Source organism: Grampus griseus (assembly GCF_964374135.1).
Source record: "Grampus griseus genome assembly, chromosome: 2".
NCBI classification, from domain to species: Eukaryota; Metazoa; Chordata; class Mammalia; order Artiodactyla; family Delphinidae; genus Grampus; species Grampus griseus.
This window is the reverse complement of record NC_139018.1, coordinates 137,086,917-137,101,697: the sequence shown is the minus strand read 5'-3', so window position 1 is coordinate 137,101,697 and position 14,781 is coordinate 137,086,917.

Genomic DNA, 14,781 nt, shown 5'->3' with positions numbered 1-14,781 from the left:
ATTCCTCCTTACTGCCCTTTTCTTCCTTCTTACTTCCTTTTCTTCATATTGTTTAATATATTTACACCATTTATTTTTTGCAGAGGACTTTTTCATATTCTAATTTATTTTATTTCACAACAAATGCATAGATGTATCGGTTTACAGTATTTAGCACATATTGAATTAGAGATAAGAGAGGTTAATTAACTTGCTCAAAGATGCTCAGGTAGTAAGTGACAAAGAGGACATTTTAGCCTAGGAATTCAGTCTGTATTATGCTGAGAATATATTTATACTCAGGTTGTTTTTCACCATGTATAATCTAGAAAAAAATTACTTCTCTGAACAGTCACCTCTTTTTAAAAATTACCTGCCTCATTCTGGGTTCTCCAGACTGAACCTGATTGTGTAGGAATACGATAACAGTTTCTATGGCCAAATTAAGACCTTCTGACGCCCAAAGTACCAAAATACTCTGTCCAAGGATCCCTCATGTGTAATTAAAAGTATCTAAAAACAAAACTAGCACAGGTGTTAAAGTCAAAATAGCCTAAATTTTCTCTTATTGCCAGAGTCTGGATAAGTTCACTGAAGCTCAGTGTGTCTCATTTATTTTGCTTTTATCATTTATTTATTTGAGTGATGCCCTCTTTGCTGGTCCTCTAAGTATATACTTGCTCCGTTACAGGAAATCGGCTCTGATGTTCTCTCTGGGCCTCATCAAATGAGAGAGTTGGACCAGGTCACTTCCATTTGCCTCCAAACTCTCACCTTCTTCAACTGTGCTGTGGCCCTACCCAGCCTCTGTGGGGAACAGCTTCAGAGAAGCTGATTTTGGTCTGAAGACATAGAGTGGCAGGTGCCCAGCCTTGACAAGGGCTCTAGCCTATGGAGCACAGGATAAGGGACACAAACCCCTTTTTCTCTCAAAGACCTTCATAGTCCACTCCCTCTCTGAAGGAGCTGGTGTCAGATCACCCTTTCTGCCAGCAGTGTGGACTTTCAGATAAGGTACTCTAACATGCTCAGCACATCTTCCTTTCCAGGGAGCTTCCGGTGACCGCAGAGTGAGTGTTTGCAGCTTTGGAGTTCCTGGGTCTATTTACCAACACCTCCCCAAGTTCCTTGAGGGTAGCCCTACATACCACATTAGCCTTTATTTTATTTATTTATTTACACTGAGTTGTATTTTGAGGGAAAATGAGAGACTGAGACAACCTCAGAGAGAACTGTAAATAAATGTCCTTTTTTACCATCGCTGGGGCCTGGCTGTATGACATTTAACAGCCAGGGAATTGTCCCAGTGGCAGCCACTTCTTTCCGCATCCACCTGGTCCAGACAAGAGACTACGATACACACTGCCCTCTTCCACTTGCCCCACGTGGTTTCCTTCCTGAGGGCTCAGATGGCTCTGCTCTCTATCTACTGGCCCCAGGGGCCCTCAGCTGCCACGTCCCATACCTGGTTCCCATACCTGGAGGATAAAAGAGGAGATGGTTCAAGGTTCCTATGTCTTCTCTCCCCTCCTGCTTAGACAAGACCTATGTAGTGCCGTGTAGGGTGGGTCACCCTTCAGCTGAGTGATGGTCTCTTGTCTACTCTGTGCTACCTTGGCCCTTGCTGAGCATCTCCCAGGAAGTCTGGGTCTTTAAGATGGGAGTTGTGAGATCTTATTTGTCCTCTGACCCAATACTAGCCCTAGAGTACAGGGTTTCCCAGCCCACCTCACCACCTTTGGGGAGGAAGGTGCAGGTAAGTATTGGGCTGGGGCTGGGTGTCAACCTGCAGCCAGCTCCCCTGCACTCTCCCTGACACAGACTCTGGCTAACCTTTCTGAACCCCTTGATGAAAGGAATGTTCTACATCTTCATCTTAATCAGCTGAAAAGGAAGAATCCAGGTTTCTACATCCAAAATCCTTCTGGGCTGTGCTATTTTGTCTCACCCTTTATTCATTCAATCAGTTATTCTTCCTTTCTGCAAACATTTATGGAGCCACTGAGGTGTTCCAGATAATTTTCTAGGTGAATATATGTCAGATGTAGTTCCTGTGTTTCCATGTAGCACACTTTCCAGTAGAGAAGAAAATATTTAAAATAGTCCATCCACTAATTGCTCCAAGAGAAAATTACGCAAAATATCTGAACAGCGATGGTGGGTTGTGTGTGAACATCCTTTGTGGTGAGTTGGGAAAAGCATCCTTAGAACAGGTAACTTTTGGGCTGCATCTATTATGGTGGTTAAGAACACAAGCTCTGGAGGGATAAATCCCTTCTCTGCTGCTCCTAACCTTTGTGTCCTTGTGCCAGTAAGTAAACCTCTCCAAGACCCAGACTCTTCATCTGAAAGGCAGGAAATAGTATACCTACTTCATAGGATTGTAAAGAACAGGAATGAAATCTATAAAGCATTTAGCAAGGTGTCTGATACAAGATAATCTTAGCTACTTTTGATATTAATGTTGTTTTTATTATTACCAAAAGACAAGTGAGTGGGCAGGAAGGAGAAGAGTATTCCAGAAGACAGCACAGCATATACAAAAGCATGGGGATACCCCTTCCCCTCATGCAACCGCCTTGGACTGATAGAGCTATAAAATGTAAGATCCAGCCCTGGTCTAGGGAAGGTGAAACAATGACAGGGAGGGCATTTGGGTATTTCAAGAGCAGCAGACTTATCACATAAGTCTTCCAAACCCTATTTCCAGCAGCCTGACATTGACCACCAGCCTACAGTCCCCTCCCCTCACCTTCCCCAGCCCTCGCCCAGTGGATCATCCCATTCTCTTTCAAGGGCTAAGCCCCCCTCCAATCTCAGCACTTTTATTAGACAACCGATGGATCATCTGATTGATATCTCAGTATTAGGAAATCATTATCAGACCCCAGAGAATGATTTTCTGTTATAGAGCAGGGGTTATTTATATATTTGCGTACCTAGGAATCTATTTTTCACTCAGTGGAGGTTTTCCTTGTTTTGGCCCAACAGCAGTTTCCAGAGAGAGAGAGAAAGAGAGAGAGAGAGATTCCTGTAGAATGTGGGACAAGGCTACCATAACACGCAGTAATAAAAACATAAAGTCAAGCATAACTTATGTTGTTGAGCGTGGCGAAGCATTGGTGAGGTTGATACAAGCTTAGCTGTGGGTGCTTTGAAAGGATCCAGTGATGTTTAACACATGGTGGGGGGAAGGGGGAAATATTGCTACAGGCTCCCAATTTTAAGTTGCAGTGAATGAATGAGGAAAGAGGTGCGAAGTGGAGGGAGGACGATGTGTTCCTGTCTCCATAATTAAAAATGAAAGGAGCTTCTGGCTCAGAAGGATGGGACAGAATGGAGCCATCCATCTGGGTAGCCTGTCTTCTGCCATTCACTGCCTCCACCAGGGCTAAGTATGTGATAGCTGCTGAGGACAGGTAGTGGATGAAAATTGAGTTGGTGAGGTGCCCTCCACGGAACATTCCAGAGAGGTTTGCAACAGCTAAAAGGCCCACATGGAATCGGACCAGAAAATGTTAATGCGTTCAGCTGCAAGGCAGGCAAACTCAAGTTCTTGCAATTTAACAGAGCTCCTGGGGTCACCCCAGCACCTGGGGGAAGATTTTGGTTAATCTACTTCAAGTTTTTTTTTTTTTTTAACATCTTATTGGAGTATAATTGCTTTACAATGGTGTGTTAGTTTCTGCTTTATAACAAAGTGAATCAGTTATACATATACATATATCCCCATATCTCTTCCCCCTTGTGTCTCCCTCCCACCCTCCCTATCCCACCCCTCTAGGTGGTCAGAAAGCACCAAGCTGATCCCCCTGTGCTATGCGGCTGCTTCCCACTAGCTATCTACTTTACGTCTGGTAGTGTATATATGTCCATGCCACTCTCTCACTTTGTCCCAGCTTACGCTTCCCCCTCCCCATATCCTTAAGTCCATTCTCTAGTAGGTCTGCATCTTTATTCCCGTCTTTACCTTAATTTTATTTTATTCTGGGTTTTTTGTTTGTTTTTACATAAGTTCTGTTACTCCTTGGTAGAGAAACCCTTGCTGTATCAAATGTCCTCTTTGGGCTTTAGAACTTCATTAATTAGCATCTCTTAAATGATTGGGTAATATTCTTTTCTCCCTTTTCTCAGCCATTTCCCGAAGCCCTAATTTTAATAAAGCTGGTGTTCACGAACATTTGAATTTTAAAGCCCTTGGTTATAAGAAAGACAGAGGATGCATTTTAAAAGAGAGCCAATCAAGGATGACTCAAATGGTGAACAGGACTTCTCTGATTTTATGAATCTACTTTGAAAGATCCAATATTATCTTAAGACATTTTTTTTCCTGCAGATATAGCAGAGAGCAACATTAAGAAAAATCTAAAGGCTTGATTAGGGGGGCAGATACTCTAGGGAAGAGTTAGGAGCATAACTCTGACATACTTCAGTGTGGGTGGCAGTTTCATTTAAAATAGAGCAGTAGTAAACCTGTTTTATTTTTCATAGATAAGCACTGTATTTCAGGTGGTAAAGGTGAACCATTTAAGAGCCTTTTAAAAAGAGAACACACAACTAAAACTCTTTAAGATCCCCAATTGTTCACAGAATTTATGTGGAGATGAATGCATTTGCCAGTATAGGCTGTTAAAGGCAAAATGGTTGGAAATTGACTCCACAGTTACCCACCTGCCTGGTGCAAGCTTGTGCGTTTCCCCAGCAACTGGGATAACATCATAACCACTTACAGTGCTGCTGAGCCAGCAGCCCCCTGGGTGGCTTCAGGTGGTAGTGATGCTATCAGCTGTTGCCAGGGCAACACAAAACCTTAACCTTCTGAGACCTGCCAGGCAAGGAATGGAGAAATACAGCTTTTGAGTCCTCCTTGGAGGTCTGTTTGTGAAGAAAGGGATATAATTCTGTATCTGTCTGCCACTGGATACTTATTAAGTATACAGACACTTATAAATAAATACATGCTACCTAAATAATACATGCATGCTTGCAAGTGGTCTCTCCTTTGGTTGATAGAGGGTGCTTCTATATTTGCAAATGGTAAATGTTTTTATCACCTCTATTCAGTCTACTCCTTGACTAGTGGCAATGGGATTCTTCCCCTGGGACCCCAGCCTCACCAATTCCTCAAGTTTCATTCTCTCCTGGACCCAGAACCTGAAGAGTGGATTAAAGAGGTTTCTGTATTTATTCTTAAAACATTTTACATATGGGAGAGCTGAGGTCCAGGAGCAGTGAAGTGATTTGCCCAAGGTCACAGAGATCTGGGGGATGAAAATGGGGTTGTACTTCTCTTGCGTATATCTTATTTTACCTGAAACCATACTGGCTGCCATGTCTTTTGTGAATTTTATGCATATGGAGGCCTTTTGGTTTTCCCTTCTGCCAAATATTTCCTCAACTTGTAAGTCACCATCTTTTCTGAAATCTTTCTACACTATTTTTGACCCAATCATCATTGTCTTCTAACCTAAGTGTTTTGGAAGGGAAGACAGTTGGCATCTAACTATATTCCTATTGGCTTATGATGACCCTGACTGCCTCCACTCTGGAGCTGAAGAGAATAGATCCTAGCCACTCTTTAAAGTGTATCGAGTCCCTTGTCAATGAAGGGATTCAAAACACGCCACTCTAAAATATACCACATTGGCATGTTGATTATTTTGAACTGAAGACACTTGAGAAACAGCTGATACAGGAAAGGCTTTCTGATCTCTGCCTTTCTACCTAAAATCAGGTCATAAAATTTCTCATGAGAAAGGTCACCTCCCTGTACCAGCAAGAGAACATTCTTATCACTGGAAACTGGGAGTCAATGCTGAAATATATCTGTACAAACAAATCTACTAAAGTAACCGTTATCTTCTATTACTTCCCCCCATATATTTCCTAGTCAGTGTCCCACAATTTACTGCTCCTAGCCCAAGCCACTTTGTCATGTCACAATTTATTGTTCTTTGTTTACAAAGCTTTTGGGCTTAATGACTTCTTTGGGTCTTCAGGTTTCTTATGAAGGCTCCCATGCATGTAAAAATATTAAATATAACTTGTATGCTTTTCTCCTATGAATCTGTCTTATGTTAGTTTAATTCTCAGACCCAGTCACAGAACCTAAAAGGGTAAAAGGAAGGTTCCCCCCCCCCCACATCATCATGGACATTTTCCCAGGAAGAGCAGTCTTAGCTACCTTTGGTATCTTGAATATTGGGGAATCAATGGGGCAGACTCAGTCATTGAAACCATGTCAGTGGTATGCAGAGAAGACAACTGGTTGATGGATATCTTAAAGCAGTGACATAGACATTATAAATCTACCTTTTAGGCAGGAACAATTAGTCTTCCTTTCCTCATCAATTAAACAGGGGCAATATTTTCTAACTATCTGCAAATGTGTGAAGATAGTCAACAAAATGTTTGGACTTTTATTGATCACTGTATGCCTTTTCCCCCAAGTGTGGAGTATTTTGATGATTCTCAATGACTAATTCTAATTCATTCAGGTTATTGTTATGATGGCAGTAACATCCTTAATAATGTGTTGGGGGGAGAGAAGGATTCTGAAAGGCTCATCCTTCTGAAAAAATAAATATGGGTCCTATTTATTTACAGTAGCTCTTAGTGCTGACACAACAGGTTAGGTGACTGCCTAGGAGAGATGAGTAAGATGCTATTCTAGACGCGAATGATAAAGCCATCTTGTACCCAGCGAGTATATAATGGGGAGGATCAGACCATTACTGGGCATCAAGATGGCATAAACCACGCTTTGAGTATATACTTGGTCCGTGATGAAAAGCCCTTTTCATGATTCCGTTCCTCATGAAAGAGAGTAAATCTTTTTTCTTCCCTTCTGGTAATTGCATTTCTGGACACAATTGGCTGTTATCTCTAGGCATCCCACAGGTGGGGATATTGGATTCCCTGGAGAATTTGTTGTAGCAGCTCAGCTGTTCCTTTCTTTGTGGCACTAAATGCCATATTGCTGAGTAATCAGCATGTTTTCTGAGTGAATGTGGTATGCCATCTGCAATTCGTTTACTTAGCTTCATGAGCTCCATTGCTTCAAAGGTGAAGAGCAGAGCTTTTCAGCAGAGATTTGAAATAGGTTCTTTACAGAGCCTTGCTTGTTACTTACAAAGGCAGAGACTATTAAAATGCAAAGAACTTGAATAAAATAGAACTCAGTTGCTTTGATGATCATCCTTGAATCGATGTAATTTACTTTAATTGTTGAGTGGGACTTAGAGTTCTGGGTTTCACATTCAGCTTATAACTACTTTTATTTTTCTGGCACTTTGACTCTCTCCAAAGCTACTGTTTGGCTTTCTAAGATGGAGTCAAGAAAGCCTGATGAATGAAAATCCAAATTTGCAAAACAAATCAATTAGTGGAGCAGTAGTCCAACCACAGAGAAAATTCACAGCATGACTCCTTAAATAAAATAATTCTTCCCGGTGAGTCTGAAATAGAATTTGATTTTCCCCATTGCATAGGTGAAGAAATTGAGATTAGATCTGTCTTCCCAGCATAAAAATTTGATTCACACACAACCTTTTAGAATACATGTATTATGTAAAAGACAATGTGCTTGCCTTGCAGAGAATGATGTCAGTGACCCAAATTCTCGGTAGGAAAACTGTCCTCAAATCTGAGATCCAGTTGTGAAATGCTTGAGTCCCCCAGAGTTATTGTAGCTTTCACTTATAACCAAAATTTTGTCTCCAGTTTCTTCATGTACCACCAAACTAAGAAAAGCCAAACTGGCATCTTGGAAATATCTAAGCATTTCTCCACAAGCAGATACCCAGCCAGGACAACAGAATCAAGAAAGTGGAAGTATATGATTAACTATACTTCTTGTCACTGCCCAAAGTGGCCTTGTTTGTGATAGGACTTCATTATCTTGGCCACAGTGAACCGGTTTAGGGGTGGGTCATGCCAAAAATATTTTCCTTTTATCAAATTTGAATTAAATGACATCAAGTCAGTCAAGTGGTTGTGAGTACGGAAACCAGAAGGTTATGGAAACTTGGGCCTGGTAACTATTTTCAATTATGTGAATAGTAATAAGGAAACTGAGAAAACTGGTGTGCAGAAAGTTAGGAGAGGTGTTTGGAGAGAAGCAGCATCTAGAATCCATGTGGCTATGAGAGATTCTGCTTGAAAGCTTTTTAGTATTGTAAACTCCTGACTCTTTCCTTCATCTTAATAAGCATCTGTATTATGAACGTTTTATTGGAGCCAATTCTGAATGAGTTTGATCTCCCTGGCAACTTTAGGAGCTCTGAACATCCTCTGGAGCAATGTTCTTTTAGAACCAGCTTTTAGTAGGAGTGTTTAGTTTCATCATTGACATTTTCTGGTTAATAAATTTAAGAAATCACACCATTAATGATGTTCAGTGGGGTCCTTGGCGGCACTAGAAATTCATCTATTTGAAGAATCCCTCATACCATCATTTGGGGATCACCCCATCTTTCTCTACTTTTTCTGTGAGTGTCTGGGGCTTACATTCTCCAGGGTCCATTATACTCTGACCTCCTATATCTGTATATACTATTTTTTCTACTCCCTCCATGAGTATACATGCAAAACTCAGCACTTTACACTTTCCAGAGATAATCCACTCACACAAAGTTCTTATATAATGAACTGGGGGTCAGGAGAGGGTTTCCCACCACGCACTCAGTAGCAAAACATAAACAAAGAGAAAACTCAAAATCTTCCAAAACATCATCTTAGATATTATTATTCTCCAAGCTCCCTTTTCAGACACTCTGTCACCAGGATTTTATTTATGCAGTTTTTGTTTTTTGCATTGCATTCCCTTTCATAACCTCCTCCAGATCCTCTTTCTTCCCTCTCTTGTCTGTCCTCTCTCTTCTCATATGCCCTTGCCCTCCCCAAAGAAACAGAAATCCCTCCTCATTTTACAGGCAGATCAGGTTAATCCTCTGAAAACTTGGCAACAGGCAGTGCTTAAGCCTTGGGGATCACAATTTCTCACTAAGGACTTAACAGGTATTTTCTCAAAATGTGTCCTCCCTAAACAGACTTCAAGTGCCAGCTGCTAAGATAATAGAAGTAGTGATCGTGGTGGTAGTGGTCATTCTACCTCAATACCCTGGTATGTCAGTTCATGTCATTTGGACTTTATGTCATCACTGATTTTCAACCAGTCTTTCTTACTGCTGAGGTTATGGAAGTGACTCAGGAGCCACCAGGCAGGAGCAGAGCAGCTGATCAGGGGAGGATCCTGGACCCTGTGGATTCACCTAAACCAGAGCAGCACAGAGTGTTTCTGCTTCACACAGTGGAGTTCTATGTAAGAAATATTTTTGAAGAGAGAGGTCACGCTGCTAAAAATAGCTTGTAACCTCCTAAAGAAGGAAATGAAAAACGATAGAGGAATTTTAAGCAGGGAGGTGACAAGCTTTAATCCACTGTGGTTGGAGTGAAAGGAGAGGCTTTGGGGTCAGGAACCCCAGTGTGGAGGTTAACATAGGAGCCCAGGAGGATGCTGAGAGCCTGCCCGAGATGGTAGCAGTCAGAGCAGAGCTATTTTTGAGGAAAAGTCACAGGACGTGGTGGCCACTTTGACTTTGGGATCTAAGGCAGAGGAAGGCATATCTGTAAAGTTTCTGACCTGGTGACAAGGTGAACGTGGGTACCATTATTGAAAGGAGGGAATACAGTAGAAGAACTTGATTTTGGAGGGTAGTTGGGAATCTAGGTTCAGTTTTTAATATTTTGAAATCGTTGTACTTTCTGGATATGCTAGACATCTGGAGATGTCTAGTAGCCAGATGGATATGTGTACCTATTGCTCAAGAGAGAGGTTGAACTGGGAATCAGCCATGATAAAGGGTCACTGCAAGGCATGAAGTAGGAATGATGTGGAATAAGAAGCAAAGACTTCTGCACGTGAGATCTGGGGACATGCATATTTAGTGCCAGCAGAGGAAGCCGAGGGGCCTGGGAGGGAAGAATCAGAGAGGCAAGAACCAAATGGAAGTTTCCAGAAGCTAAGAGAAGGTGGGAGTGAACAGCTGAGTCAAATACCAACGTGAAGTGATGCAGGCTGCATCCTGGATTTGACACTTAGAATGATGTTGATGATCTAGGAGGGTGATGGCTGCAGACAAGAGGTGAGCAAAGGTGTGACTAGGAGACAATAAAAGGAAGAAGAGAAGGAGAGAGGAGGGAGAATGATAGCTACAGTCATTTTAAGAACAGTTGTAGGCAAAGGGGAAGGAGTGAGGGGAAGCGAGACAATGGTCAGAGAAAAAGAGGACTTGTCTGATGGACAAGGGACTCAAAGGAAGTTTGAATAAATGGGATTATGAGCATCGGGGGAGAAGCTCACCATGGAGAGGAGTACATCTCTCCAAGAAGATTAAGACAAAGGCAAGTTGGGAGGTTGTTTGGAATATTGAGGGTTTTTTTTTTTTTTATTTAAGAAAGGACTTTTCATCAATTCATTGCTGAAAGTTTTTTACAGCCCTGAGGTTCACATCACAATGGTGCAAAAGGAGAAACTGAGAGGGAGACCCATGATATCCAAAATGCCTCATCATCACATTGCAGTGGGTGCTTCAGAATGAGTGGTGGTATTTCATTCAAACGGTGGAGACGATCTTGACGGCATCAGCCTAGGGACTGAAGGGAGCCTAGTGGTTACCAGCCAGTTTAGCACATGGCTGCCCTCCTGGCAGCAATCAGTGAACTGACTGAAAACATAGTCAGATTGTTGCAGTCCTTCAGACAGTCTCAGGCCCTGGAATGAATGAGGAATAATAAAGTTTGCATCTCTGCATCAACACAGAAGCAGCCATCTGAAAAGTAAAAAAATAAAATGAGATGTTAAAAAATAAACTGTGTGATCCAGACAATTCCATGCAAGTATGTCTGATATTTGTTTCTCACTGAAATAAAAATATAAGCTAGTTAAGTCCTGTGTAAATGTGGCCCAAATTAAATATACACATGGGCAACTTGTCTTCACGACCCTCAATCTAGAAAATAAATACTCAAATGGTTGTTCTTTCTCTTGTGAGGGTGGGAGCACGTAGATGGAGTGGTAGATGGGGCAGGTCCAGAGCTTACTGGTTGGAGTAGGAGGCTGTGATGGTAAAGCTGCAATGGAGGTTTAGTTTACTGATGACAAGAGCATACTCAAGAGAGTTTTTTTAATTTAATTATTATTTAATTATTTTTATTTAATTTTTTATTGGAGTATAGTTGATTTACAATATTGTGTTAGTTTCAGGTGTACAGCAAAGTGAATCTGTTATACATATACATATATCCACTCTTTTTTAGATTCTTTTCCATATAGGCCATTACAGAGTATTGAGTAGAGTTCCCTGTGCTATACTGTACGTCCTTATTAGTTATCTGTTTTATGTATAGTAGTGTGTATGTGTCAATCCCAATCTTCCAATTTATCCCTTCCCCCTGCCACTGTTTTGATTCCACCTAGATGGTTTAGTTCAAGCAGTGATCTGGTGACTAATGGGGATTTGGTTATGACTTCCTAGTCCACACAGCTAGGCTTCCGCCCTAGGCAGGCTAACCGGCAGACATTAGCAGGCTTTCTCACTTGGTAATCTCCTTTTATAACCAGAGAAGACCACTTTATTAAAACAGCTAACACAGCAACAGTAAAACACCCTACGTGTTTAAAGAATATATATATAGGGCTTCCCTGGTGGCGCAGTGGTTGAGAGTCCGCCTGCCGAGGCAAGGGACGCAGGTTCGTGCCGCGGTCCGGGAAGATCCCACAGGCCGCGGAGCGGCTGGGCCCCTGAGCCATGGCCGCTGAGCCTGTGCGTCCGGAGCCTGTGCTCTGCAACGGGAGAGACCACAACAGTGAGAGGCCCGCGTACCGCAAAAAAAATAAATAAATAAGAATATATATATAAACAGAGAGTAAGAGTTTGTTTGCTTTAGTTTGTTTAAAAACACAACTGGAATGATCAACTGCATAGTCTAATAATGCCCTCATGGGAAATACTGATTAGAAATGATCATCTGTGTAGATTTTACATCTACTTGTTCCTTTTAGTTGTAGCCCAATTCCAGTTAATGCCAGTGAAAGATTCAAATGCCTCACCCAGCCTTGTAACCAATGGATCTTACACTACCATACTCTAATTAACTCTTGAGAATAAAAGTTCCTATCCTCTTAGGGAAAGTCTGATAGTTCTGTGAGCAAAGCAGAAGTAACCATAAAAATTGGTTTTAATCATGCTTACCTGATCAGTGAAAAGCAGCTTAAACATTCAAACTTCTGAAGACTGTCCCACCAGTGACAGCCACCTGCTTCTGAAATCAACCAGTTGGCAACACCCTTACTCCAGAGCTGTCTTTCTGAAATCAGCCAATCAGAACTAGCCTCACTTGAGTAACCAAGCTTCCCCTACTTAACGTCAACCAGTCCCCAAATGCTGCTTCTTCTGAATGTCTTCCAGCCCACAAACTCCATACTTCCCAAATGCTATAGAAACTCAGCTCTCTGCTTTACTCCCTGTATTGGTCCATTAGGGCTGCTATCATGAAATACCATAAACTGAGTGGCTTATAAACAACAGAAATGTATTTCCCATGGTTCTGGAAGCTGGAAGTCCCAGATCAGGTGCCAGCATGGTCAGGAGAGGGCCCTCTTCCAGATAGAGGACTTTTGTGTCCCCACATGGTGGAAGGGAGAGGGGTGTCTCTGGAGCCTCTTTTGTAGGGCAATAATGCCATTAATGAGGGTTCCACCCTCATGACTTAAGCGCCTCCCAAAGATCCCAGCTACAAATATTATCCCCTTTGGGAGTTAGGATTTTGACATATAAATTTGTAGGGGACATAAACAGACAATGGCACTCCCTGCGTCTGCATCTTATACATATAACCCTTTCTTGCATACAGAAGCAATAATTTGGCTTTTTGTTTCCGGTGCTGAGAGGTGGCTTCATTCTTCAGGGCTTTTCATTGCACCAATAAGAGAGAACTAGGCATAGTCATCGCCGACGGCTCTGGGCTGAGGTGCTTGGAGTTGTGACCTATACAGATACAAATACAGCTGGGCATTTCAGTTACACTTTTCAATGGGACGTTTCTCAGCTGACTCCTACAGGACCCTGGTCTCTCCATCTGGTCTGCCTCAGTTTCTCCATTCTTCTGAGCCTGCAATGTACCACCAATTTGCCGTCTAATGTAGGCTATTTTGATAAGAATAAGAAGACATAAGACTGGCATGGGAGGGAGAATACACACACACAGTAGTACAAAACAGCACATGAGAATGATCTTTAATCTCTCTATGACTTTGTTTCCCTATAATAAAATGCTGATTATTGAACCTACTGTCTTGCCCCAGGTGAAATTAAATAACATATGCATAGTAGCTCATTCAGTGCCTGGGATAGAAGTTAAGTTCAATAGAGATGGTCTTATTTCTTCCAGGTATCTTTGAACTCTTGGTGGTTTGGCTTTCTTTCCTTAGTCCCTTCACTTTCAGAGGTGTTTTGGGTCTATGGGACAGTGATTCTCAACTGTGGCTATGCACTTGAAATGTCTGTTAACCAAAGGATAACACAAAAATTCCAGTGATGCAGATTTAGTAGGTTTGGAGTGTGGCTTAAGCATCTGTATTTTTCAAATGCCATGTTGGTGATTCTGATGTGCATCCAGGCTTAGGAAAGATGAGTCTGGGCAAGGCTCAGAAGGAAGAAGAGAATCACTGTGTGTCTTCTCAGTTGTCTGATGCTATTCACTGGGCAGGAAGAATGGCTAAGGAGACAGGGATAAGAGTAAACGCTCTTTCCTGTGCCTGCTATATAATACTTTCCACGCATTAGCATTAAACAAATGTTGGTTGAAGTCCAGGAACAAAAATCAGTTTTCCTTGGATGAATCTCTTGGGGATGTAAATACTGAGAACTGCATTCTCTCTATATACCTAGCCTTAGATCTCTCTCCTGAGACCAGGTCTGCAGGGCGCTTCCACAAGGACCTGTTGCAGACTCAACTCAACTCTGCACTCCGACCCACTGGTTTTGAACCTGGCTCCATGCTTGACTGACTGTGTGTCTTTAGTTTTTCCCCCTGTCTCATAGGATCAGTGTGAAGACCCTATGAGATTAATATTTGGAAGTGTATATGATATTCACATATCACATATTGATATTCTGTTCATATCAATATATATGAATAGCAAAGAGAGAAACATCAGTAAATATGGTTATTATATCTATTATTTAATTTATTAATAATCTCTTGCCTGAATCCACTGTCCTCAGCTGCTCCCTATCTAGTGATGGTAGCACTAGTCTTGGTGCTCCAATGAAACCCCTCGGAATTGTCTTTGACTTCTCCCTCCAGTCTCATCCTCCATGCCCTCTAATACCGAGAATTGACCACATTTTTCTTACTATCACCCGGCTTAGGCCACAGTTGACTTTTCCGTGGACTCCTACCATCGTCTCCTATTAGGTGTCTTGTCTCCAGTCTGCCCACCCAGAGTGCAGCTTGCTTCCAGACTTACCTTTCCAAACTGCAGAGAGGATTAATGTCATTGCCCTGCTTAAAACCTTCAATAACTTCCATTTGTCCTTAGGCTCTAGTCTAAATTACTTTACATACTGAATGTCTTCCTTTGGCCCCTGTTTACCTAGATAAGTCTCAATTCAGTGACACCCTCCTTGCACCATGTGTTCCATGGATTTGGACCCTCCTTGGGTTCTTCATCTGTGTCATGCTGCTCTGAGCGCTGTCCAGTGATATGCTCTCCACTTGGAGCACTCTCACTATGAA